The sequence below is a fragment of the Hylobates moloch genome, unplaced genomic scaffold (genome assembly GCF_009828535.3).
Source record: "Hylobates moloch isolate HMO894 unplaced genomic scaffold, HMol_V3 SCAFFOLD_8, whole genome shotgun sequence".
NCBI lineage: Eukaryota > Metazoa > Chordata > Mammalia > Primates > Hylobatidae > Hylobates > Hylobates moloch.
Window position 1 is genome coordinate 23,501,469 of NW_026652283.1, and position 24,809 is coordinate 23,526,277.

The following is a 24,809-nucleotide window of genomic DNA, read 5'->3' on the forward strand; positions in this document are numbered from 1 at the left end:
GTACAAATATTTTAGCCATCATGAGTCATTCTTTTCAGGGAATGGTGAGAACCCTCCAGAAATTCAAGTTCCCAGACACCAGACAAGGGCCAACTTCGCAAGCCTTTCTAAGACTAGCAGCCTCAGGCCTACTTTAATTCTTTTCTACACAGGAGTAGACTGAGAAGCCTTGGTCAACTGTGCAGAAGCAGAGGATGGGGCTGTCACTGAGCAAGGGACATGAAGCATTCAAGTGTGTGTGTGTATATATATATATATTACAGGATCTACCCTGTCACCCAGGTGGATGCAATGGCAATCACATCACTCAACTCTCACCTCCACTTTACAGGCATAAGCCACCACACCCGGCCTTGAAGTATATTTCTTATGTTCATATCAGAGAGAACCAAACTGAGTATCAAGAAAATTGATTGCCTTGACCAAAGTAACACACCTACAGAGAGAGAGCTGGTACTAGAACCCAGGTCTTCAGACCACACAGGGCACTTAACAAATATCAGAGTAAAAAGAGAATCTGCTCAGTCCATCCCCTTCTCTGCCATTAGTGAAGATACTGATCAATTAATTTAATTTTTATTCATGCACTATAAGGATCTATTAAAAATCAAACAAAACAAAACAATACAAGTTGATTTTTCACAGGTGGCTTTTTAATCTGCATGATGGCATAATTACAGCACTAGACATTTTCAACCAATTATGTCGATAACATACATTCTCATTTCCTCCCTTTTTTTCCCCTCAGCTTTCTGACCCATCCTCCCTTTTCTAGAGTGAGAAGACCATAAATTACCAATGATTTATTGAAAAATACTGCCTTTGAGTAATTCTTAGTAACTTGTAAGAAAATAACAGTAACAAATTATAATGAGAGGAGGGAGAGAAAGAGAACCCCTTCTTTACACAAGAATGCTACTCAGTGCCAAGAATGATATAATTAGATCCGTTAATGCTAAAGTCATCAGAAAAAAGGTTGTCAGAGAATGGGCTATTCACACAGTCTCAAAGTCTTGTGCCACAAATTACATATTAATTTAAAAGGAGAATATGTCCCTTTACAAGGGCGAAAAATGGTGGCCACCACCTTCACCAAGTGGTCAAACTTAACATGACTAATGCAGGAACCAATGCATATCATGTGTCTCCTGATGCAAGGCAATTAGGAGTACACAACCTCACTTCAGTGGTATTCTTTTTTTTTTTTTTTTTTTTTTGAGACGGAGTCTTTCTCTGTCCCCCAGGCTGGAGTGCGGTGGCGCGATCTCGGCTCACAGTAACCTCCACCTCCTGGGTTCACGCCATTCTCCTGCCTCAGCCTCCCGAGTAGCTGGGAATACAGGCGCCCGCCAACACGCCCGGCTAATTTTTTGTGTTTTTAGTAGAGACGGGGTTTCACCGTGTTAGCCAGGATGGTCTCAATCTCCTGACCTCGTGATCCGCCCGCCTCAGCCTCCCAAAGTGCTGGGATTACAGGCTTGAGCCACCGCGCCCGGCTACTTCAGTGGTATTCTTGCCAAGAATTAGAGCCTGGCTCTAATCATAAAGATAAAATTAGAGAAATTCAGGATGTGAAATAGCCCATGAGCCTGAATTATTCAAAACAGACAATGTCATTAAAAAACAATAGCAGCAAAAACACACACATATTGATCTGTATTAAAAGAGACATAACTATAAAGAGTAATGTGTAAACAAAACAAACATATTTTGAGGTCAACTAGGGAAAGTTTATATGAACCAGATATGACGTGATCTCACTGAATTAATATTAATCTTCTTAGGTGTGTTATGTAGGAGAATGTCCCATATGAAGTATTTAGATAGGAAATATCACAACCATAATTTATTTTCATATGATTCAGTACTTGGGAGAAAGAGAAAGCATATAGAAAGGTTAACCATTGGTGAATCCGTTGATAAATGACGGATTCAAAAACAGTTGTTTTTTGAAACAGTAGTTCTTTCATCTCTACAATGTGATGGTTAATTTCACGTGTCTACTTGGCTAAGCTATGGTGCCCAGTTGCTTAGACAACACAAGTTCAAATGTTGCTGTGAAAGTATTTTTTAGATGTGATTACCATTTAAATCAGCAGACTTTGAGAAAGGAGATTGCCCTCACTGTGGGAGGGCCTCATCCAATTAGTTGAAGGCCTTAAGAGCAAAAAAGATGGAGGTTTCCTGAAGAAGGCATTTGGCCTCAAGACTGCAATTGCAATAGATACTGTACCTGACCTGACCTGCAAATTTCAGACTCACGACTGCAACATCAACTCTTACCAGAATTTCCAGCTGACCAACTTGCCCTATGGATTTCAATCTTGCCAGCTCCCACAATCACATGAACCAATTCCTTAAAATAAATCTCTCTCTCTCTCTCTCTCGATCTCTTGATAAATAGAGAGATAGAAAGATTATAGACATAGATATAGACATAGATAAAGATATAAATGTAGATATAGATATGCCCTGTTGGTTCTGTTTCCCTGGAGAACCCTGCCTAACACAATAGGTTTGGAAATTGCTAAATAAAAAATTGCAGAGAAATTATTTTAAAAATCTTCACTTGTCTGTTAAATGTGGGACAGAATAATTTGAAAAAACATATATAATCTCCAAACCCCAGTTCAACTCTAAGTTATAATATTTTCTCCCTGATTAAGATTTGTATTTGAAACAATAGTCATTTGCTTTGAGTTAAATTCCATCTCTTGGATGATAATGAAATGAGTAAAAATCAAGTTATGAGACGCCTGTAATCCCGGCTACTTGGGAAGGTGAAGTGGGAGAATCACTTGAACCCGGGAGACGGAGGTTGCAATGAGACGAGATCGTGCCACTGTACTCCAGCCTGAGCGACAAAGTGAGACTGTCTCGAAAAAAAAAAAAGGGAAGAAACAAATCAAGTTACAAGAGAGAAAGAGAAGAATGCAAGGTGATCTAAATAGACAAGCTACATAGCAATACTGGAAAAACCTAGAATGTTATTTTTCCTTAAAAACCTACCAGTGACTCCAATTAAACATGGTAGACTGAACACATGAACCTTTCTCCACATCTTTTTAGATATTCACTTAAACAAATACCGTTGTCTTTTAAAGTTTAATCCATAAGGGAAAGAGAATGGGAAACATGATAATGAGTGACATTAACACATTTTGGAAGGTAGAAAGCTGATAGTAGAGAAGGAACTAACTCTGTAGATTAGAAAGAACTGAAACTGTATTGCACAAAGAAGGAGATACTGGTGAGAAGCCACCTTTCCCTCATCTCAGAAAGGCTCGGAATAGAGAATCCAGGTGCTTCCAAAGATGAGGCTGAAAACAGGGACTTTTGTTGCAAATCTGTATAACCATTCATTGAATGACCTTGACTTGGGAGAGTACAACCAGGAATAGTTTTATTTTTCTCTCATTACTGCCCTTCACACCCACTTTCAAAAATCTACCATCCCCATCTGGAGATGATCACACGATCCTATTGAGTTTCCAGCCACTTTTAAGTATTAGGAAAATCTTGCTGCAAGTACTTAAAAGACCAGTATGATCTGTAATAAAACTTTGACCTCACATTGCATTCAATGCTTTATTGTCTGAGCAGCCACCACCACCCAGCAAGCTGAGGCTGGTAACATCTGTAAAAGAAAACAAAATTTCAAAACTCTCTAAAATTATTTATTATGCCAAGGGAGAAGTTAAGTCCTGGAAACTGAGTCACATAGCATGTTTGCAATTCTGCTTCTTAGGTTATAGATTCACTCTCTTCTCATCGTTCTAGTTCTGAAAATGACTGGGAGAGACCAGAGATCAGACCTTCCTCCTTCACTGATCTTTGTTATGGATTAATGGATTAACTGCCTCCTTTATTGTCCTGTACCTAACTCACACCAGAGACCCCACACAAAACTCACAAAAGACCCCATGGGATGAGCACAGTAGCCCATGCCTGTAATCCAGGCACTTTGGGAGGCTGAGGCAGGAGAACTGTTTGAGTCCAGGAGTTTCAGACCAGCCTGGGCAAAAGGTGGATCCGGTCTCTATAAAAAATAAAAAATAAATTAGCCGGGCATGGTGGCACATGACTGTGGTCCCAGCTAGTTGGGAGACTGAGGTGGTAGGATCGCTTGAGCCCACAAGATTGAAGCTGCAGCGAGCTGTGATTGTGCCATGCCAGACTGCAATACAGAGCGATACTGTCTCAAAAAAAAAAAAAGAAAAAACGAAAATACAAACCCATGACTGTTACACCTTCAGTGTGAAATGTTTTGTTGTTGTTGTTGTTGTTGTTGTTGTTGTTGTTGTTGTTTGAGATGGAGTTTCACTCTTATTGCCCAGGCTGGAGTGCAATGGTGCCATCTTGGCTCACCACAACCTCTGCCTCCCAGGTTCAAGCAATTCTCCTGCCTCAGCTTCCCGAGTAGCTGGGATTACAGGCATGCGCCACCATGCCCGGCAAATTTTTTTTATTTTTTTATTTTCTATTTTTTGTATTTTTAGTAGAGAAGGGATTTCACCATATTGGCCAGGCTGGTCTCGAACTCCTGACCTCAGATGGTCTACCCGCCTTGGCCTCCCAAAGTGCTGAGATTACAGGCATGAGTCACCGCTCCCAGCCTGTGAAATGTTAAATATGCCTTTCCCAAATGAAAGAGACCACCTTGACTAATCAGATCATTGTAACTAGGCATTAAGCCTTACACAGAAAGATGCTGAAATTCTGTTAAGCTTCCCTAAACTCTCTATATATAAACAATCCCAAACTTCTACAGTTCAGAACACTGACTTCCATTCTTTGGGATCCATGTTTCCCTAGCACTGTCCTTAAATTTTGCACTTGAATAAACTCTCTTTACACTAGATTCTGACCCTTTTGATTATTTTAGGTTGGCACATCCAACAGAAATGGAGTTCCTGTTTTTTCAGCATTGGAGCTCATCCCAAAATATGACCAGAATATGTCACATCAGGACATGCTTATTTGATGTATTTCCAGTTAGTTATTCTGAGACACTGTAGACACAGGAGTAGCTCTGAAAAACTTTCTTTTTGTAAACAAAATTTATATCTATAAAGAAAAAAACTTTGATAAAAATCTCATCAACCTGGGAAGATTTTATCACCAGGGAGAAGACTGGACACCTTGCCCAGGTAGACCTTGTCACAGGCTATTACCTATTCTTCTGCTAGGGGACTCTGAGAAAACTTTTATCACCTGAGACTTTTTATCTGCATAACAAGACAACCTATGCTCGCTATACACTTCCTCTCCTCACCCTCCTACAACCTGTCACCACCTCCCCTCAATAAGCCTCAAGCCCTGATTCCTTTTTTGTAGCTCAGGAATACTACATAAACTTCAATCATCTGGCCTATCTTTGAGTCTCATATTTTACGGGACTCCCATGTGTATGCACAAAATAAATTTATGTCTTTTCTCCTATTTATCTTTCTACTGTCAGTTTACTTCATAAACTCAGTTATGAAAAGGGTAAAGAAAGTTTTCTCTCTCCCACATCGCTTTCCTCTCCACTCTCCAGCTGCTGTTTCCAGGACCCACGGGGTTAAGTGTGGACCATGAATTAGAGGAAATGGTTTAAAATCTCATTTGTCTGTGACCATTATAATCTGGCACTGGAGGCCCTCTCCTATGGCAAATGCCCAAATTCTGGCTTTCTATTGCATCACGGTCATTCACGGATTCTTCACAACCTCCCCTCCCCCTTGTCCTCACCTCCAGCGGAGACCGCTGCCTTGAACAGCCCCACTGCAATGATGCACATTCTGTCTCACCTCTAAGGATTCTCCTTCAACCCCAGCTCTGGCATTATTCCCTACACAGCCTCTGACCCCTGGGGTCTCCTTGCCCCAGCAAATAGCCTTCTTAGACAGTGTCCTTTTGAGGTGTTTCTATGACACCTTTCCTCAGAGTTCACATAGTTCATGACATCTTTGCTCTACTAAACTCTGGAACTGCAAACTGCGCCCACCAAAGACCCCTCTCTTGACTCTAACCACAGGCAGCACCAGCCAGTGACTGTCCCAGGGCAGAGCCGACACTGCTATGTCCCGTACACCAGAGGCACAAGGCAAGTGTTCACAAGCTACAGTTCCTCTAGGCAAAGCATTTCTCGCTTAATTTTTAGTGACTGCTATGTTGGGGAAATGGGAGAATCACTTTTCTACCTCTTCCAGGGTAAAGAAGTTTCCAGAAATGCCAAGCTCTCCTTGCTTGGCTGACAATTTTTTTATCCCCAAATAATCTTATTTCCTTTCTGTTCAATCTCCAGCCTTCTATTAAATATAAATTGGAGAAAAGTTGTAGGCTAAAGCTTGCAGAATTAGTTTAGTCATCCTTTAGAAAGTTCTTTAGATGTGTCAAATGTGTTTGGAATTTGGAGGTAGTATCCCTCTGTGCTCAGCACTGAAGCCTCAGTGGAACAGGGCCCTTTTTTTTTTTTTTTTTTTGAGATGGAGTCTTGCTCTGTCACCCAGGTTGGAGTACAATGGCACAATCTCAGCTCACTACAACCTCCTCCTCCCAGGTTCTGGTGATTCTCCTGCCTCAGCCTCCCAAGTAGCTGGGACTACAGGAGCCCACCACCACGCCTGGCTAAGTTTTTGTATTTTTAGTAGAGACAGGGTTTCATCATGTTGGCCAGACTGGTCTTGAGCTCCTGACCTCAGGTGATCCGCTCCCCCCTCAGCCTCCCAAAGTGCTGAGATTACAGGTGTGAGCCACTGCGCCCGGCCCAGGATGCTATTTTTTTAAAGGATTAATCAGAAGAAATATGAAGCGTAAAATTTTAAAATTCAAGGGAAAGGTTGAAAGATAACATTGATGAAGTCTTTCTCCCACCTCAAAAATTGGACACTAGGAGAGAAAAATTAAATTAGAAGATCAAACAAGGAGGTCTAATATCAAACAAACAGAAGTTTAAGAATGAGGAAAGAGGGAAAGCAGAGGAGAAGAAATCATCAAAGACATAGGACAAGAAAATTTTCTAGGATGAATGACTAAGGACCCATGTTATGATAAAGCTCCCCAAATTAGCAATAAAAAGAGACCCTGAATACCTCAAGGAACAAAAATAGGTTACACATAAAAAGGACCTGAAATACAAGCCCCTTTGGACTTCTTTTCAGTAACACAGGAAACTAGAAGACAATAAAGCAATTCCCTTAAAATGCTGATGAAAAATCATTTCTAACCTAGGATATTATTCAAAATCAAGTATTAACCTAGAGCAAAAGTAGAACAAAAAGTCAGGCATGTAAGGAATCAAAACATCTACCTCTGATGCACTCTTTATCTAAAAACAACTGGAGCATATGTGCAACACAAATGAGGAAGTGAAGTAAACTAAAAAGGAGAATGCCACAAGATTCAGAAAACCGGGGATGTAACACAGAGAGACAGTAAAAGATGCCAAGAGGAAGTCTTAGGCAGGCAGCTGTGCAGCTGGCTCAGAGAGAAACCAGCACAAATTAGTGCAAGAATGAGAACGGTAGCAGAAACAGTACAGAGAAAAAAAAGAAAATGAACTGTCAGATACATTTAACCTAAGCAAAATTACGTTGAGAGGCTGTCAGGAAGTTGGGAACTGGAAAGAATTCATAACAAATATACAGTAAGGTAAGTAAATAAAAGGAAATAATGCAGGAATTAACTGCAGGAAAAACAAAATGAGGTATAAGGGGAAAAAAATGTAACCATAGTACACTACTTGACTCACCAGTGACTTTTAAAAATGGAATTCCATCTACTACTCAAAACCTCTCAGGGGCATTTCACCACACTTAGAATAAAATCCACACTTACCAGGACTAAGGAACTTCAGTGATGTGGCTCCACTCCTGAAATCCCCCCTCTCAGATTATGCTCTGGGAAGTTTCATTTGCTGTTCCATATGCATGGGACACTCTTACCTCCAGATCATGGTACTCAGGTGTCAGCTGAAAGTTCACCTTTTCTGTGAAGCTTTCCCTGACCAGTCAGTATAAATTTGTACCAGCTTTCTCTCAGTTCTGTCACTACTGCATCATTTCATTTTATTCATATTGCATCACTGATTGAAAATATTTGATATGTTACTATATAACGATAAATTATAATAATATTAGTTAATACTTACAGTACTTACATAGTACTTTTTCAGACTAGACCCTGTTACAAGTGCTTTATATTTGTTTTTGGTTCTTTGTTGCAGACAGAGTCTCCTTCTATCCCACAGACTGGAGTGCAGTGGCACGATCTTGGCTCACTGCAACCTCCACCTCCTGGGTTCAAGTGATTCTTGTGCCTCAGCCTCCTGAGTAGCTGGGATTACAAGTGTATGCCACCACGCCTGGTTCATTTTTTTGTTTGTTTGTTTTGTTTTGTTTTGAGATGCAGTCTCGCTCCATCGCCCAGGCTGGAGTGCAGTGGCGCAACCTCGGCTCACTGCAACTTCTGCCTCCCAGGTTCAAGTGATTCTCCTGCCTCAGCCTCCCGAGTAGCTGGGACTACAGGTGCCCACCACCACGCTCGACTAATTTTTATACTTTTAGTAGAGATGGGGATTCACCATATTGGCCAGTCTGGTCTCAAATTCCTGACCTTGTGATCTGCCCGCCTTGGCCTCCCAAAGTGCTGGGATTACAAGTGTGAGCCACCAAGCCTGGCCTTTTTTGTTGTTGTTGTATTTTTAGCAGAGATGGGGTTTCACTATGTTGGCCAGGCTGGTCTCAAGCTTCTAACCTCAAGTAATCCTTGGGCCTCAGCCTCCTAATGTGTTGGGATTACAGGTGTGCACCACCGTACCCAGCAACGTTTGTTATTTTATTTAATCCTCACATCATCCATGAGAGGTGGGTTATACTATTACCACCATTTCATAAATAAAAAAACTTAGGCACAGTTTAATAACTTGCTGGGAGTCACTCAATAGCAAAGCTGGGGCTCACACACCCGCAGTCCAGTCCCAGTTTGTGCTCATAACCATGTGTTATATGGCCTTTCCCTGCAGGGTGCAGAAGAACAGCAACTTTACCTACTCTTCACCCTCTGATATGGTTTGGCTCTGTGTCCCTACTCAAACCTCATGTGGAATTTTAATCCCTTGGTGTCAGGGGAGGAACCTGGTTGAAGGTGATTGGATCATGGGGGTGAATAGTGAGTGAGTTCTCACTGAAATGGCTGTGTTTTCTGGGGTATATACCTGGGGTTCATCCTCTCACGCCAGAAAAATTCAGGACACGGACACACAAAGGGAGTTTAGGAGCACAGGTTAATAGGCAGAAGGAGAAAGGAAAACAGCTCTCTCTCTAGTGAGAGAGAGGGGACTTCTGAGAGGAAAGACTGGCAGGTGGTGAATGTGCCTGATTTTATAGTCAGGCTTGAGGAGGTGGTGTCTGATTTACATAGTGCTCACAGATTGGTTCAATCAGGTATGATGTTTACATAGCGCACTGGGAAGGCTGGTCGCCCCACCCTAATCTTATTATGCACATGAATTCTCCTCTTGGCCGGCACCAGCTTGTCTGCTCCTTACTGTACACTTGGCTGGCAGAGAAGGGAAGATGGAGCTGCCATCTTGAACATGTCTGGTTCCTAGTTTCTGCCGGCATTCACCTGTGCAAGCTCCCTGCTTGCTTGTCTATGTCTGCAGCGCGACTTTACAGGCTGCTCTTTGTTAGAAAATAATTTGGGACTACTTTTCATTAAAAAGAAAAGCCTTACCAAGGACTCCCATACCCTGTCTGCCTAAGTGATTTCTTCTTAACTCCTATATCATCACAAGATCTGATGGTTTAAAAGTGTGGCACTTCCCCCTTCTCTCTCTCTGTCTCCTGCCACCATGTAAGATGTGCCTTGCTTCCCCTTCACCTTCCGCCATGACTGTAAGTTTCCTGAGGCCTTTCTGGCCATGATGAACTGTAATTCAATTAAAACTCTTTTCTTTATAAATCACCCAGTCTCAGGTAGTTCTTTATAGCAGTGTGAAAATGGACTAATACACCCTCACAGCCTCAAGACCTTGAGCAGTGTCTGATGCTTACATAATGGGTACTCCTCAAATATTTGTTCAATAAATGCATTATAAGAATCTCAGTTATCCTGAGGCAAGAGAAAAGAAGAGGGTACAAATTTTTCTTTTTTTTTTTTAAGACAGAGTTTAACTCTTGTCACCCAGGCTGGAGTGCAGTGGTGCGATCTTGGCTCACTGCAACCTCTGCCCCCCAGGTTCAAGCAATTTTCCTGCCTCAGCCTCCCAAGTAGCTGAGACTATAGGTGCACACCACCACGCCCAGCTAATTTTTGTATTTTTAGTAGAGACAGGGTTTCACCATATTGGCCAGGCTGGTCTCAAACTCCTGACCTCAGGTGATCCACCTGTCTCGGCCTCCCAAAGTGCTGGGATTACAGGGGGATACAAATTTTTGGTCCTTGGCTACCAGTTGTACCACTTGCCGTATCTCAGTTTTTTCTACATTTTGGCACCAGCTGCTCTGGTTCTTCCAGTTTTAGGGTCTCTTGATCAAGATATTGTGGTTTCCTCTATAGAAACAGGCTCCATAACATTCTTCTTCTTCTTCTCTTTCTCTAATTAAGCTATTGCTGTATTAGCACTTGTAAGCTACCCGGTGACTGTGGGACATGACTGCCTCACCCTCTGGTCTGTGCCCAAGGTGAAATGGATGTGGTAGTGATTCTTCCATGGATCAAGTGGATCCAGTGAGTTGCCTATAGGACATCCAGAAGACTCACTGTCGGAGTGTTGTGGGAAGGAGCAGAAAGCTAGAAACAACCCCTCACTGGATCTTTAGTCCAGAGAGGAATCCAGCAGGCAAAATGCAGAAAAAGATGACTTGTCCTCAAGTGGACATGAAGGCAGGGCATTCTGGAGAGAGTCAGGGATATGGTCAGAGAGCTTAGGTCGGCAGGAAAGAGAGCTCTACATGTGTTTCCACTCATGGAATCAAGGAACTCAATACAAAGTCCCAACAGAATGAACTCATTCCTCTCTATTTTCCCATACCCTGTCAGACCCCTAGTCCAAGTCACCATCGTCTGTTCCCTGCATCCCTGCCACAGCCCCTAACCTACGCCACAAGGAACTCACCCTTGGCTTCCTCTCCGGAGCACACTTTCCTGACAGTGAATCTTCTAATTTTAGCATCTTTTACAAACCAGGTATCCTGAGAATTTCCCAAGTCATCATGTCTTTGTTCCTTTTTCTTAACAGTTCCTACCTCAATTTATCCCTTTTTCTCTGGTATTTTACTATAAAACAGCAAGAGGAAACCAGGCTACACCTTCAATACTTTACTTGGAAAGTTAAGCCAAATATCCAAGTTCAAACAAATTCTGTTTTCCATATAACTGTAAGACACAATTCCACAGTTTCATTCCACTGTATAACAAGGATCCTTTTTCCTCCAGTTTCCCTAAACATGGTCCTCATTTCTTTCTCAGCCCTCACCAACAACACATTATGAAAATCTACACTTCTGCCAACCTTCTACAATGACTTTGATATTCACTAAAATGAAACACATTTTCTTTACCACGCTCCTCACTTCCAAGTCCTGACCAGCAGCGCCTTTAACATCGCTACTTCTACTAACAGTCTTTCTAAGGCAAGCTAGGCTTTTCCTATCATGCTCCTCAAAATTCTTCCGTATGCTGCCCAACACCCAATTCAAAAGCCACTTCCACATTGTTTAGGTATTTGTTACAGTAGCACACCATTTCCAGGTACCAAAATCTGTATTCATTTACTACTGCTGTTGTAACATACGACTGCAGACTTTGTGGCCTGAAATTACACAAAATTATTATTATTATTTTTTTTTCTTTTGATGAAGTCTCACTCTGTAGCCCAGGCTCAAGTGCAGTGGCACAATCTCAGCTTACTGCAATCTCTACCTCCCGGGTTGAAGTGATTCTCCTGCCCCAGCTTCCCAAGTAGCTGGGTCTACAGGCGTGCACCACCACACCTGGCTAATTTTTGTATATTTAGTACAGACAGGGTTTCACCATGTTGGCCAGGCTAGTCTCAACTCCTGACCTCAAGTGACCCACCCACCTCGGCCTCCCAAACCGCTGGAATTACAGGCATGAGCCACTGGGCCCAGCCTTGAAACTACATAAAATTATTATCTTATGGTTCTGGAAGTTCCAAATCAAGGTGTCAGCAGAGCTGCATTCCTTCTGGAGGCTCTAGAGTGAGAATCTGTTTTCTTGGCTTTTCCACCTTCTACAAGCCACCTGCATTCTTTGGCTCATCCTCATCCTCAGATCAAGTAATGGAGCTCTTTAAATCTCAATCTCACTCTCTCTCTCTCTCACACACACACACACACACACACACCCCTTTGCTTCCACTGTGGCATCTCCATCTCTGATTCTGCTTTTGACCCTCTGCCTCCCTCTTATAAAGACCCTACTGATTATACTGGACCCATTTAGATAATCGAGGATAATCTCTCCATCTCAAGATCCATAACTTAATCACGATCTGCAAAATCCCTTTTACCATGAAAGCTTCTGGGGATTAGGCTATGGGCATCCTTGGCGGCTATGATTCAGCCTACCACATTCACCAACCCCCTATTATGGGCCAAGCATTGGACGACATACGGTTGCACAGTGGTAAAAAACTGGATATGCTCTCTGCTCTCAAGAAATGTATGGTCTAGTGGAAGAGTTAGATATCAATCCCAAAATCATACAAATAATCACCCCAATACAATCATTGCAAGTTGAGATGAGGGCGCTGAAAGCCTGGGAAACACGGGAGTCCCAAGGGTCTCTTTGAGGAGGTAGCATCCAATCTGAGGTTGGAAGGGCAGGGTGATAAGTCACCGCTGGATGGGGAATCGGAAGTAGACCTTCCAGGCAGAGGCATCAGCAAGTGCAAAGGCCCCGAAGAAAAAGAGTGTGGGGGATGAGGGAGGTGGAAACGGCAAAACAAGATGAGGCTGTAAAGATGAGAAGGACCAGATCCCTTGGGAACTTCTGGTGGGGACTTTGGGTTTTATTCAAAACATAACAGGAAGAGGTTGAAGAGGTTTTTTGCTTAATAAAAATTTTTTGTTTGTTTGTTTGTTTGCTTGTTTTTGAGATAGGGTGTCACTCTGTAGCCCAGGCTGGAGTGCAGTGATGTGATCACAGATCACTTCAGCTCCTCCTGGGCTCAAGTGATCCTCCCACCTCAGCCTCCCAAAGTTCTGGGATTACAGTGCTGGGGCTGTGAGTCACCATGCCCCACCAGGTTGAGGAGTTTTTCAAGCAGGTGACTGATGTGATCACTCTGCTCTGCAGAACAAATTGTGTCTGAGAAACAAATGGGGATGAGAAAAAGTAAAAACACATATATTCAGTGAAGAGAAGACAGTGGCCTAAACTGGGCACATGGTTGTTAAAATAGATAGGACTGCATAGATGTGAGATAGGTCTTGGACCAAAAATGACTCATAGGACTTGATGGAATTTGGTGTGTGATTCAAAGGTCTGCGATATGGCCATAGGCGTAGCTGGCATATGAGGAATGTAGCAAACTAATGGAAATGAGAAATTAAAGGGACTAAGATGCCAGGAAGGGGAATGGGCCATCCACATGCACCTTAAAATAAATGGGAAAACAGCACATGGGAGGGAAGAGAAGAGGTAAGTGCTAAAATCTACAGTGGATAATGGGGCCAGAGGGACTGGGATGTCTTCCAATGATGGTTAGAGGAAGAGAGAGCACAGACTGCTGATCTGAGTAGCAGAGAGCAGATGCTATGCAAGGAGTCTCATGTGGAAACAGTACTGGGCAGGGTGAAGGGCATCAGCCCCACTCCAGCCCTGGATGAGGGGCAGAGAAAATGAGCAGCCTCCACTTTAAAGGTTGGCAGAGTAATGACCTCACCTAAGACCAGGAGGAGCAGGAAACCCTTAGGGAAGATGAAGTGGAGTGTGGTAATATTGGTTGCAAAGGGTATTGTGGGCAGATTTGAGTGGGAGGGCCTACTGCGGGTCAAGTTAAGAGAGAAAATGCAGAGCATCAAGAGAGTGAAGGTGATGGGGACAATGTGGAAACAGTGACATGGGGAATTTAACTGGGTGCTGGGTTGCCAATGCTTTAAGTCCCAATGGTGCATTCCCTGGGTGATGTTGGGTGCTTAGGCCTCTCTGTATTTACCAGTGGGCTGGAAGGGAAGCCCAGTATGCTTTTCCTCAAGGTCTTCTATGATTAGGGAATGAGCAAGTGAGTCTGGGCCCAGGAGTATGGGGTTGTGTACAAGTGCTCTTACCACCGTGTTCATCTGGTCTTCTTTCATGGTTCTGCTTAAATGTCGCCTCCCAATAAAACCTTTCCTAATTTTTCTGACTTGTCTTTTCCACATACACAGAACCTTGTGCAGACTTCTACTGTAGCACCTACTATATGCACTTTATGGCCTTTGTTTATTTATTTATTTATTTATTTATTTAGATGGAGTCTTGCTCTGTCACCCAGGCTAGAGTACAGTGGTGCAATCTCGGCTTACTGCAGCCTCCACCTCCCAGGTTCAAGCAATTCTCTGCCTCAGCCTGCCGAGTAGCTGGGATTGCAGGTGCATGCCACCACGCCCAGCTAATTTTTGTATGTTTAGTAGAAACAGGGTTTCGCCATGTTGGTCAGGCTAGTCTCGAACTCCTGGCCTCAAGTGATCTGCCTGCCTCGGCCTCCCAAAGTGCTGGGATTACAGGCATGAGCCCCTGCACCCGGCCACCTTTGCTTTTTATATATATCTCCCTAAATAGAATTGTTTCTCAAGAGTGAGAATAATGCTTGAATTATTTCTGTTTTCCTATTACTGGGTACAAAGTCTGGTAGCCTTGGTAGGAGCTACACAAATGTCTAATTAAGTAAAACTTAGCCATTGTTTGCTGGTCATTATTGTACTATATAAATGGTAGATCTGAAGAAAAGTTTAGACACTCTTCATATAATGGTTACTATGAATCATTACAATGTGTATACTATGAAGTATACACATTACATTTAACTTGCTTTCTTAATAGATAATTTTCAATTAGTTAAATTAAATACAACACTTTGGAAATACTGTCAAAAATATGTTACTAGTCTTAACTAAAATTTGCTTAAATGGCCGGGTGCAGTGGCTCATGCCTGTAATCCCAACACTCTGGGAGGCTGACGCAGGTGGACCACCTGAGGTCAGGAGTTTGAGATCAGCCTAGCCAGCAAGGCAAAACTCTGTCACTACTAAAAATACAAAAATTAGCCAAGCATGGTGGCAGGCATCTGTAATCCCAGCTACTAGGGAGGCTGAGGAGAATCGCTTGAACCTGGGAGGCTGGAGATTGCAGTGAGCTGAGATCACACCACTGCACTCCAGCCTGGGAGATGGAGCAAGACTCTGACTCAAAAAAATAATAAAACTAAAAATAATAAAATAAAATGTGCATAGGTACCAGTATTTCAGATTTTCTTGATAATGACTCTGGTGTCAAGCTAATTTCATTATAAGGCTTCAATTTTTTTAATTCAATTTTGATTATAATAAACTCACGTGTCAAACATCAAATATATAAATATATACAGTGAAAAGGCTCACGGTAACTTTCTTTTTGTCTCTACCTGAGAGCTTACTGGTTCTTTCCTCAATTGTTTTCTTTTAATGTCATTATTTTTTACACCTAATGACTATGCAAATGACTTCCAATCTTTGTAATCGCAAACAATGCTGCAATAAATAATCTTGTTGATAAGTCATTTCACATGTATACGAGTTAATATAAGGCACTTTTAATTAAACTAAATATTAACAATGATGTTGAATCATTAAATCTATTGTAAACTACGCAGTTACGTTAATATGGTTAAAACAATCCCTCATTTCAAGCTTCGAAGTGTTGTCCTTGAATATCAAGTGGTAGACTAAAGTACTCCCTCACATACTGTTCTAAGAACATTGATCAAGAGGTGGGAAGGTGCCAGTTAACCAGCAAATGCAACATTAACACACTCAGTTATTAAGGGGCATAAACTTTATTCACATCCTACATCTATATATTCATGGAACTACTGACAATATTAGTAAAATATTTGCTCTAATGTTATTGAATTTTTAAAAGCCAGTTTAGTTAATATCATGCTTTATAACCAAGTAATGGTTACATGTTATATGATTAATGTTATATGATTTCTTTTAAATAAGCATAAAGACTCATGGAAAACTATTGGGCCGGGCGCGGTGGCTCACTCTTGTAATCCCAGCACTCTGGGAGGCCGAGGAGGGCGGATCACGAGGTCAGGAGATCGAGACCATGGTGAAACCCCGTCTCTACTAAAAATACAAAAAATTAGCCGGGCGTGGTGGCGGGCGCCTGTAGTCCCAGTTACTCGGAAAGGCTGAGGCAGGAGAATGGCGTGAACCCGGGAGGCGGAGCTTGCAGTGAGCCGAGATTGAGCCACTGCACTCCAGCCTGGGCGACAGAGCAAGACTCCGTCTCAAAAAATAAAAATAAAAATAAAAATGAAAAGACTCATGGAAAACTATCAGCAGAGCCAACCATGAATAGTTGATGTGTATAACCAAAAGAAAAAGGAAATCAGTTATCAGGAGACCTTCGAAAGTGAATATAGTAGGTGCCAGCACTCTCCACAGGGAATTTGAGAAGTCCTATTTCTCGAGGCATTTAAATGGAATAGAACTGAAAGCTAGAAAAATAAACTCAAAAGAACAGTCCTTCTTCAGCAGAAGTAAAAGCCCAAAATGACCTAATAGATTTTTTCTTTCAAAATTCTAGGATGCAATGAACACTGCTCTAAGTGCCTCTTTTGTTGGATTTGTTTGTCAGGGTATGCATTCATTAGTTTGCTTAAAAACTGCATTGTTTGCAACAAAGAAACACATGTTGAACAGTATCGGAATTGGTTAAGATCCCCAAACACATGACTTTGTTCTATATTCTAAGACCATTCCAAGGATGTTTCCCTTTACATACTGCCTTAATCTGAAAACTAGTGATTGAACAGGCTGGCATTACTGAGTTTATTCATTACGATTTTTGTGGTGTTCAGTTTATATTCCTATGTAGCACCATTTTGCATGACTTTTCCTACAATCAACTTAAAATTAACCAGCTATGTGAGTTTGCCAGTAGACATATATAGCAGCTATATGAGTTTGGCAATAGGCATTAAGCTACATGAGTTTGCAGCTATGAGTTTGGCAATAGGCATTAATAGCAGCTATATGAGTTTGGCAATAGTCATTAAGACCATGTAAATACTTTACTGTTCTCTGTGTTTTTATAATCCTCTGTCTTTTGGAAGTCAATTAAAGCTTTAATTCCAAAGAAATCCAAGCATGGACAGATGTATGTACCGTTCAAAAACAGAGAAGTATAAAACAGAATCAATTAATCTGAATCTTGAAAATCCAGAAATAGGAGCTCGATTTAACTCAACTAATATCTGTAAAGCACCAACAATGGTGCAAGGTTCATGCCATGGTAGAAGAAAAGGTAAGTGCAGAGGAGTTGCAGCATATGATCAATATCTTATTGGGGCAAGGTTCATGCTACAACAGAGGAAAAGGTAATAAGCACAGTCGAATTAAAGCATTGATCAGTATCTTATTTCCTGACTTCAAAATGTAAATCTATGCATACCTTCCCACCTTTCGACCATGTTCATTCCACTGCAAAAACATGATCACTGTTCTCACAAGGTGTCTGGGGAGTGGGCTGCATGGTGAGCAACGTGGTGCAAATTATAGATAGGATGGAGGGAGTTAAAAACCAGTAAATGCAAACATAAGAACTCATTTTGAGATAGATCAAATCCTCTCTTATGACCAGAGAAATGCATGCATATAGAAGAGGTGTAGGTAGATTTTAAAAGGTCTCATGCACTAAACTCAACTCAGGAGACAATGGGGAAGCCCTAGATTTTGAGTGGTGGAATGACATCGAACAGCATGTAATGAAAATTAAGCTTCAGACCAGTTGGGAGACTTTTGGAATAATTCAAGTGAGAAGTAACGAGAGCATAAACCAGTATGCAGGGTAATGGGAAAGACAGAACCTACAGATTCAGAGAAGACAGAGTCCACAGGACATGGTACCTGATTGAATATGTGGAATAAGAGAACAAGAAGGAAGTAAAAGATGGCTGGCTGGGCATGTAATCCCAGCAGTTTGGGAGGCCAAGGCGGGCAGATCACTTGAGGTCAAGAATTCTAGACCAGCCTGGCCAACATGGTGAAACCCCGTCTCTACTAAAAATACAAAAATACAAAGCCAAGTGTGGTCATGGGCGCCTGTAATCCCAGCTACTCAGGAGGCTGAGGCAGGAGAATTGCTTGAACCCGGGAGGCGGAGGTTGCAGTGAGCCAAAATCACACCACTGCACTCCAGCCTGGGTGACAGAGCAAGACTCCACCTCAAAAAAAAAAAAAAAGATGGCTGGACTTGGGCCAAATATACACCCTTGCTACAATCAGCTGTGGCTAAGGTGGGGTCACCTGCAAAGAACGTGGCCATACTGGCCTTCTCCTTTGACAGGTACAACAGCTAGGGGAAATTATCTAAGTGGGAAGTAGGAAAGCTAGGCACCCCAAACTCCTACACTCCACTGAGAAATTGCATATTAACCTTGGCTAAGAAAACACCCACACACACTTCCAAACTAGTTGAAGATCAAAGAAATTGGGGTGCAGATGGTATGAACCGAGTTCTATTCTGTAACTATACACCTTAGATCTTGATGAGATGAAACAAAGAAGAAAGTGATAACTTATGTGCTGTGAACAAACAAACCATTGGTTGTTTATCTCTTGAACTAAAAGGCAAGTAGAGATTTTCAATATTCAAATGGCAGCGTGAAGCTTCTGCTTATATAGGTTCATATCTCAGCTGATTGCAAAGGCAAGAGCCAATAGCTCTCCACTGCTCTGAATAACTAAACCATTTCAGTCTTTTCTACCTGTCTTCCATGCTATATGCACTCTATTGTCCTGGCTTTAATAACCAATAACTTAGATATAAAACTTTGTGTCTATATGTGTTTGCACATTTTGCAAAAGATTGGCCATACTTTTCATAAGATTTACAAACTGGCCCGGTGCAGTGATGGATGCCTGTAATCCCAGCACTTTGGAGGCCAAGGTGGGTGGATCACTGGAGCCCAGGAGTTCAAGACCAGCCAGTGCAACATGGAGAAACCCCATCTCTACAAAAAATACAAAAGTTCGCCGGGTGTGGTGGCACGTGCCTGTGGTCCCAGCTACTCAGGGGACTGAGGCAGGAAGATCACTTGAGCCCAGGAGGTTGAAGCTGAAGTGAGCCATGGTTGTACCACTGCACTCCAGCCTAGGTGACAGAATGAGACCCTATCTGGAAAAAATATATATATATATTTACAAAGTGGTGTCAGACCCAAGAAAGCCTAGAACCTGGAGAGATCAATAGCACAATAGACTAGGAGTCTGTCTACTTTCTCATTTTGCTCTTTTATTTGTATTATTTATTTATTATTAAGCAATTCTAGTAAGTTTTCTGATGCTTTCCTTAGAAGAATGTTTTCAGTTAAAGCAGTTTGAGGCCGGGCGTGGTGGCTCACGCCTGTAATCCCAGCACTTTGGGAGACCGAGGCAGGCGGATCACTAGGTCAGGAGATCGAGACCATCCTGGCTAACACGGTGAAACCCCATCTCTACTAAAAATACAAAAAATTAGCCGGGCGTGGTGGTGGGTGCCTGTAGTCCCAGCTACTCGGGAAGCTGAAGCAGGAGAATGGTGTGAACCCAGGAGGCAGAGCTTGCAGTGAGCTGAGATCGCACCACTGTACTCCAGCCTGGGTGACAGAGCAAGACTCCGTCTCAAAAAAAAAAAAAAAAAAAGAAAACAATATAACTTGGTACCTAAATCAACTGAAATGAAATGAAATGCACTTGGCAAAATCACCCTTTTATGTAGTGGTGGAATGCTAACAACTGCCCTGTGACCATCCTGTGCAAGTCCACCCTTGGCCTCATCCCAGGATATACCCAAACTTCGTCTCAACTGTGTCTCTTTGTCAGTCACGTTAAGAGACGGCTGTGGAATGTTTGGTCTAGAATATCCCAACAGGTGCTCCTTCCGTCTCGATTTCTATGGAGTCAAATAGAATTTGATCTGTAATCCTATGTCCCAGGCTTCTTAAGTCTTCCTAAAGCAGATATCCATTTATAGTCAAAACAGCAAAAACAGTTCTCGCACTGAGGGATAAACTGTAAATGCAATTGATGAAACATTCAAATCTACACATCAGAATAAAGAACTGACAAATGAATTGGTTCTTTTTAGATTAAAGACTATTCTTAATGGAACTAGCGGAGTTTTACAAGTATTTCACAACTTTCAATAAGAAAGAGCCACATGTTTTTCAGTATGACTTCAGTTTATTCCTTGTAATGTAATTTCCTCTATTTTTTTCTTTATTGGTCTTCCCTGTTTCCATTCCTCCATTTTCCTGTATTTTTGGGACATAACTGTCTCTTTCTTTTAGATTTTCTTTTTCCCATTAATTACTGAACACAAGAAAAATGTTTTGCAAAATAGTCTTTCCCACCAAAAAGGTATAATATGACAGTAGAAAAATGTTTATGTCTGGCCGGGCGCTGTGGCTCAAGCCTGTAATCCCAGCACTTTGGGAGGCCGAGGCGGGCGGATCACGAGGTCAGGAGATCGAGACCATCCTGGCTAACACGGTGAAACCCCGTCTCTACTAAAAATACAAAAAATTAGCCGGGCGTGGTGGCGGGCGCCTGTAGTCCCAGCTACTCGGAGAGGCTGAGGCAGGAGAATGGCGTGAACCTGGGAGGCGGAGCTTGCAGTGAGCCGAGATCGCGCCACTGCACTCCAGCCTGGGCAACAGAGCGAGACTCCGCCTCAAAAAAAAAAAAAAGAAAAAAAAGAAAAAGAAAAATGTTTATGTGACATGCTATGCTGTATTCATAAGGTAATCTGATTTCCAAGCTATTTTAAGGATATGAGTACTCAATTTTTAGGGGAAAGATAATTTAGCTTTGTGGACTTCAGAGCACAAATTATAAGCATAGTTGAAACTGATACCTGAACTTGGTGTTCCAGAAAAGATAGATTCTCCTTTGCCTTCACCATTGACATTGTGAGTCACTGACAAGGTCTTATGATGAAACTGTTTACCAATATTTGCAAAGTCGTGTTTATGAATAAAAGCACCTAAATGCTTAATTTTGAAACATTTAAAAAATGTGAGTTGCACCTCACATTTATTTATTTTTTTTTTTATTTTTTTTTTTTGAGACGGAGTCTCGCTCTGTCGCCCAGGCGGGAGTGCAGTGGCGCAATCTCGGCTCACTGCAAGCTCCGCCTTCCGGGTTCACGCCATTCTCCTGCCTCAGCCTCTCCAAGTAGCTGGGACTACAGGCGCCCGCCACCACGCCCGGCTAATTTTTTTGTATTTTTAGTAGAGACGGGGTTTCACTGTGGTCTCGATCTCCTGACCTCGTGATCCACCCGCCTCGGCCTCCCAAAGTGCTGGGATTACAAGCGTGAGCCACCACGCCCGGCCGGCACCTCACATTTATGTCTTGGCTGAACTGCATACAATCCCATTGCAGTGGCCTTAGTTGAATGGACAGAGGCTCAGGAAAGGCCATCAGGAGGAACATTTACCATATGTTAGGTGAAATGTATAGACCATTTGGACAGCTGTTAAGGGGATAATGTTACAATACAAAAGCTGCCTATATTTTTGACCGTAAAATGAGCAGATCAGCCATAGTTTCCTCCTGTGCTCAAAAAGAATGATAGCACATGCCTGTAATCCCAGCACTTTGGGAGGCCGAGATGGGCGGATTGCTTGAGGCCAGGAGTTCCAGACCAGCCTGGCCAACATGGCAAAACTCCATCTTTACAAAAAGAAAATACGAAAATTAGCTGGGCGTGGTGGTAATCCCAGCTTCTCAGGAGGCTGAGGCCCAAGAATTGCTTGAACCTAGGAGGTACAGGTTGCAGTGAGTAGAGATCACTCTGCGGCACTCCAGCCTGAACAACACAGTGAGATTCTGTCAAAAAAAAAAAAGAAAGAAAAAAAAGAAAAGAAAAGAAAAAAGAATGATAGCATCATATAGAAAGTAGAGGATACCTGGGACAATTATGTCTATCATGGAAGGTCCCGGATTCTCACTCTCCAATACAGTAATCAAACCTTCCTGAGCATAAAGCTGATCATGCCACTGGGTTTCCCTGGGGTGACTGTCTGTTATTTAAAGAAACTGTGATTACCAACACTAAAGGGAAATAGAGAAAGTTCTTTATCTTCCAACTTCCTATACCAATTGAGAAGAGGCCATGTAAAGAAGCCGGCAACCTGAAACCCCAAAAGACATAACTAATCCAAAGGCTCAAGATAGCCACCATTTAGAAACAATCTTTCATTTATGCACAGAAATAATTTACTCATAAGCCCAGCCCTCTTGGTTAGGTTAATAACACCACTATCAGCTTTCCAGCTGTTCACTTCCCTTGCTTTATTTCTAGACATGAGAAATAAGGAACAAAATATATAATTAGGAAAACAATTGAAATGTCAGCCTATGGACAAAACTGAGACAAGATTTATATAAGTAGAGAGTATATTGAGGTCAAATTTGAGGACTGCAACCAAGGAAACACCAAATCAAGTTGCCCTGAATATATACAGCAGTTACAAGTGGGTTTTTAAAAGAAAAAAGAGGCAGTTTCTAAGTTGTTTGAGAAGAATTTATATTAAAATAACATAAACTATATAAACTATTGATAGGCTAAACATTTTTTTTTGTATCACAAATTCCAGGAACATAATGAGTGAGGCAGTTAGTCAGGAACAAAATGTCTTTAAATAACTACTCCTGCGCATGGGTACGGGGGGCGTGGCTGAAGTCTCACACTCCTATCTCTCTGGACCTGATAAATTGTGTAGCCTTCACAAAGCTCAGATAGCTCTGAGCTATTTTTCTTTTTTCAGGGAGTTGCACAGCTACTGACAGAAAGCACATCTTGGTTTTAGTCCATAGTACAAACCTCAGTTGTGATCAAATGTTTTCAACTTCCTTTCGTAATAAGGTTTTAAACTGATTTCAAATAATTAGATCTGGTTCTAATGGGCTGAAAAGCAAGAGAAATTCTTGCGTACAAAAGGAAAAATATTTTTCCCCTTTTCTCTCTGTAGTTCTGAAATCAAGTGAAATTACTCATTACTGAAACTTATCAGATGAAAATATTGGCCAGCATTAAATTCTTTTCCTTCCCAACCCCCACCTTTTTTTTCCTTTTTCTAACCACCACCCTTTTGTTAGGCCAGCTTAACTAGCTTTACATCTCTGAGCCTAGCCTGAGGGGCCACATCCTGTGTCTGGAATGTAAAACCTCTCTCCCCACTAGGCCTCCGGTCTTCCCTCCATACACACACACACACACACACACACACACACACACACACGGACTTCCCTTGCCTCCATCCCATTCACATGTGTATCATTTTTAAATCTCCATCTAAATCTATTAAGTCATAATATGCACTTACCATTTTTGTACACATGCTACTCAGTGTATATACTATGTTTCTTATCCAGTTGCCCATTCTGCATGTGTCCATCTCAAAATATAAGCTCATGCATGACTTAAGCCCGGAGAATTTGCTGAGGACAAAGGCAATCAAGATGCCATGTGCAAATAACATTTTTTTAAAAAATCAAGCTTGTGATAGCAATACATATTTAAGAGATAAGTGGATAACTTAATGGAACCTCCCATACTTCTTCGATCACACCTAGAATACAATCATTTCTTTCTTAATCTTAGGAAATATCAGGAAACAGAAAAGAGACTACTTGTAGATATCTTACCTAGTTTCCCATGTTATAAAAGTACCTTGTGGAAGGGACAGGGGATTTTGGATCTACAAAAATGCGTAACAATCACAACTCCACATGGACAGGAAAAAGCTGGAAAAGCAAGACTGTTCATTCTTACAGTTTTCTCCCTTTACTTACTAAAGCTATAATCAACTAAAGTGTGTTTTTCATCTAAAATGAAACGAGCATGAGGAAGCCAGAAATAGAACCTCTAACTATAGAAGAAAGGTTGTGTGATCTCTGTTAAATACAAAAACGCATAGTTTCCACTCGGTTACTGTTTAATTGTAGTGAAAGTTTTTGTTTGGCATCAAAGGCGCTATTTACATATTATTTCTTCTAAGTGAAACTATGGTCTGGGATGGGTTGTAGATAAGAGCAGTTGAGAACCACGCTTCATCTCCCTCCTTCGAAACTCTGAAACGTGGCTTTATTCCTACCAGAAGTTCAGGTTGCATTGTGGTCATCTCAATTCCAAAATGTTAGATGGCAAGAATATCTGCCCATCCTTCATTTTCCTTGGAAAAAGTTGCTCTTCGGGTTTTATATGCGATTGCAGTTTTCCAGTGTATGAAACAAGGAAAACAAAACACTCAACGGTGTACATCCCTACACCTAAATCGTCAGAAATAATAGGCAGCTAGGCTAATTATCCTTGATTAGCAACATCAGAGCCATTAGGGTGCTCACTGGTTTAACAAATGAATGCCCTTAGGCGTCTATCATTTGTAACTCCTAGAAGCTTTAATTTCCACAAGAAACAAAATAAGAGGGGCCTTCTGCTTTTAACAGAGAAAAGATCATTCTCCCTCCCCTCTCCACCCGGGTCAACTCTTCCAGCCGCTCCCTCCCGCATCACACACAGGCTGCAGGAAAGCCCATTTACAGCCCGGGACATCTCCA

General features: G+C 41.9%; 1 protein-coding gene and 1 long non-coding RNA gene across 2 annotated transcripts in view; one reads left to right on the plus strand and one right to left on the minus strand.

Moving 5' to 3' along the window:
• BCAT1 (branched chain amino acid transaminase 1) overlaps positions 1–24,809 on the minus strand; it is a 133,506-nt gene that overhangs the window by 107,944 nt on the left and 753 nt on the right. The gene's annotated exons all lie outside the window — the stretch shown is intronic.
• The window catches only part of LOC131383982 (uncharacterized), a 57,323-nt gene that overhangs the window by 19,992 nt on the left and 12,522 nt on the right, over positions 1–24,809 (plus strand). The window lies entirely within an intron of this gene.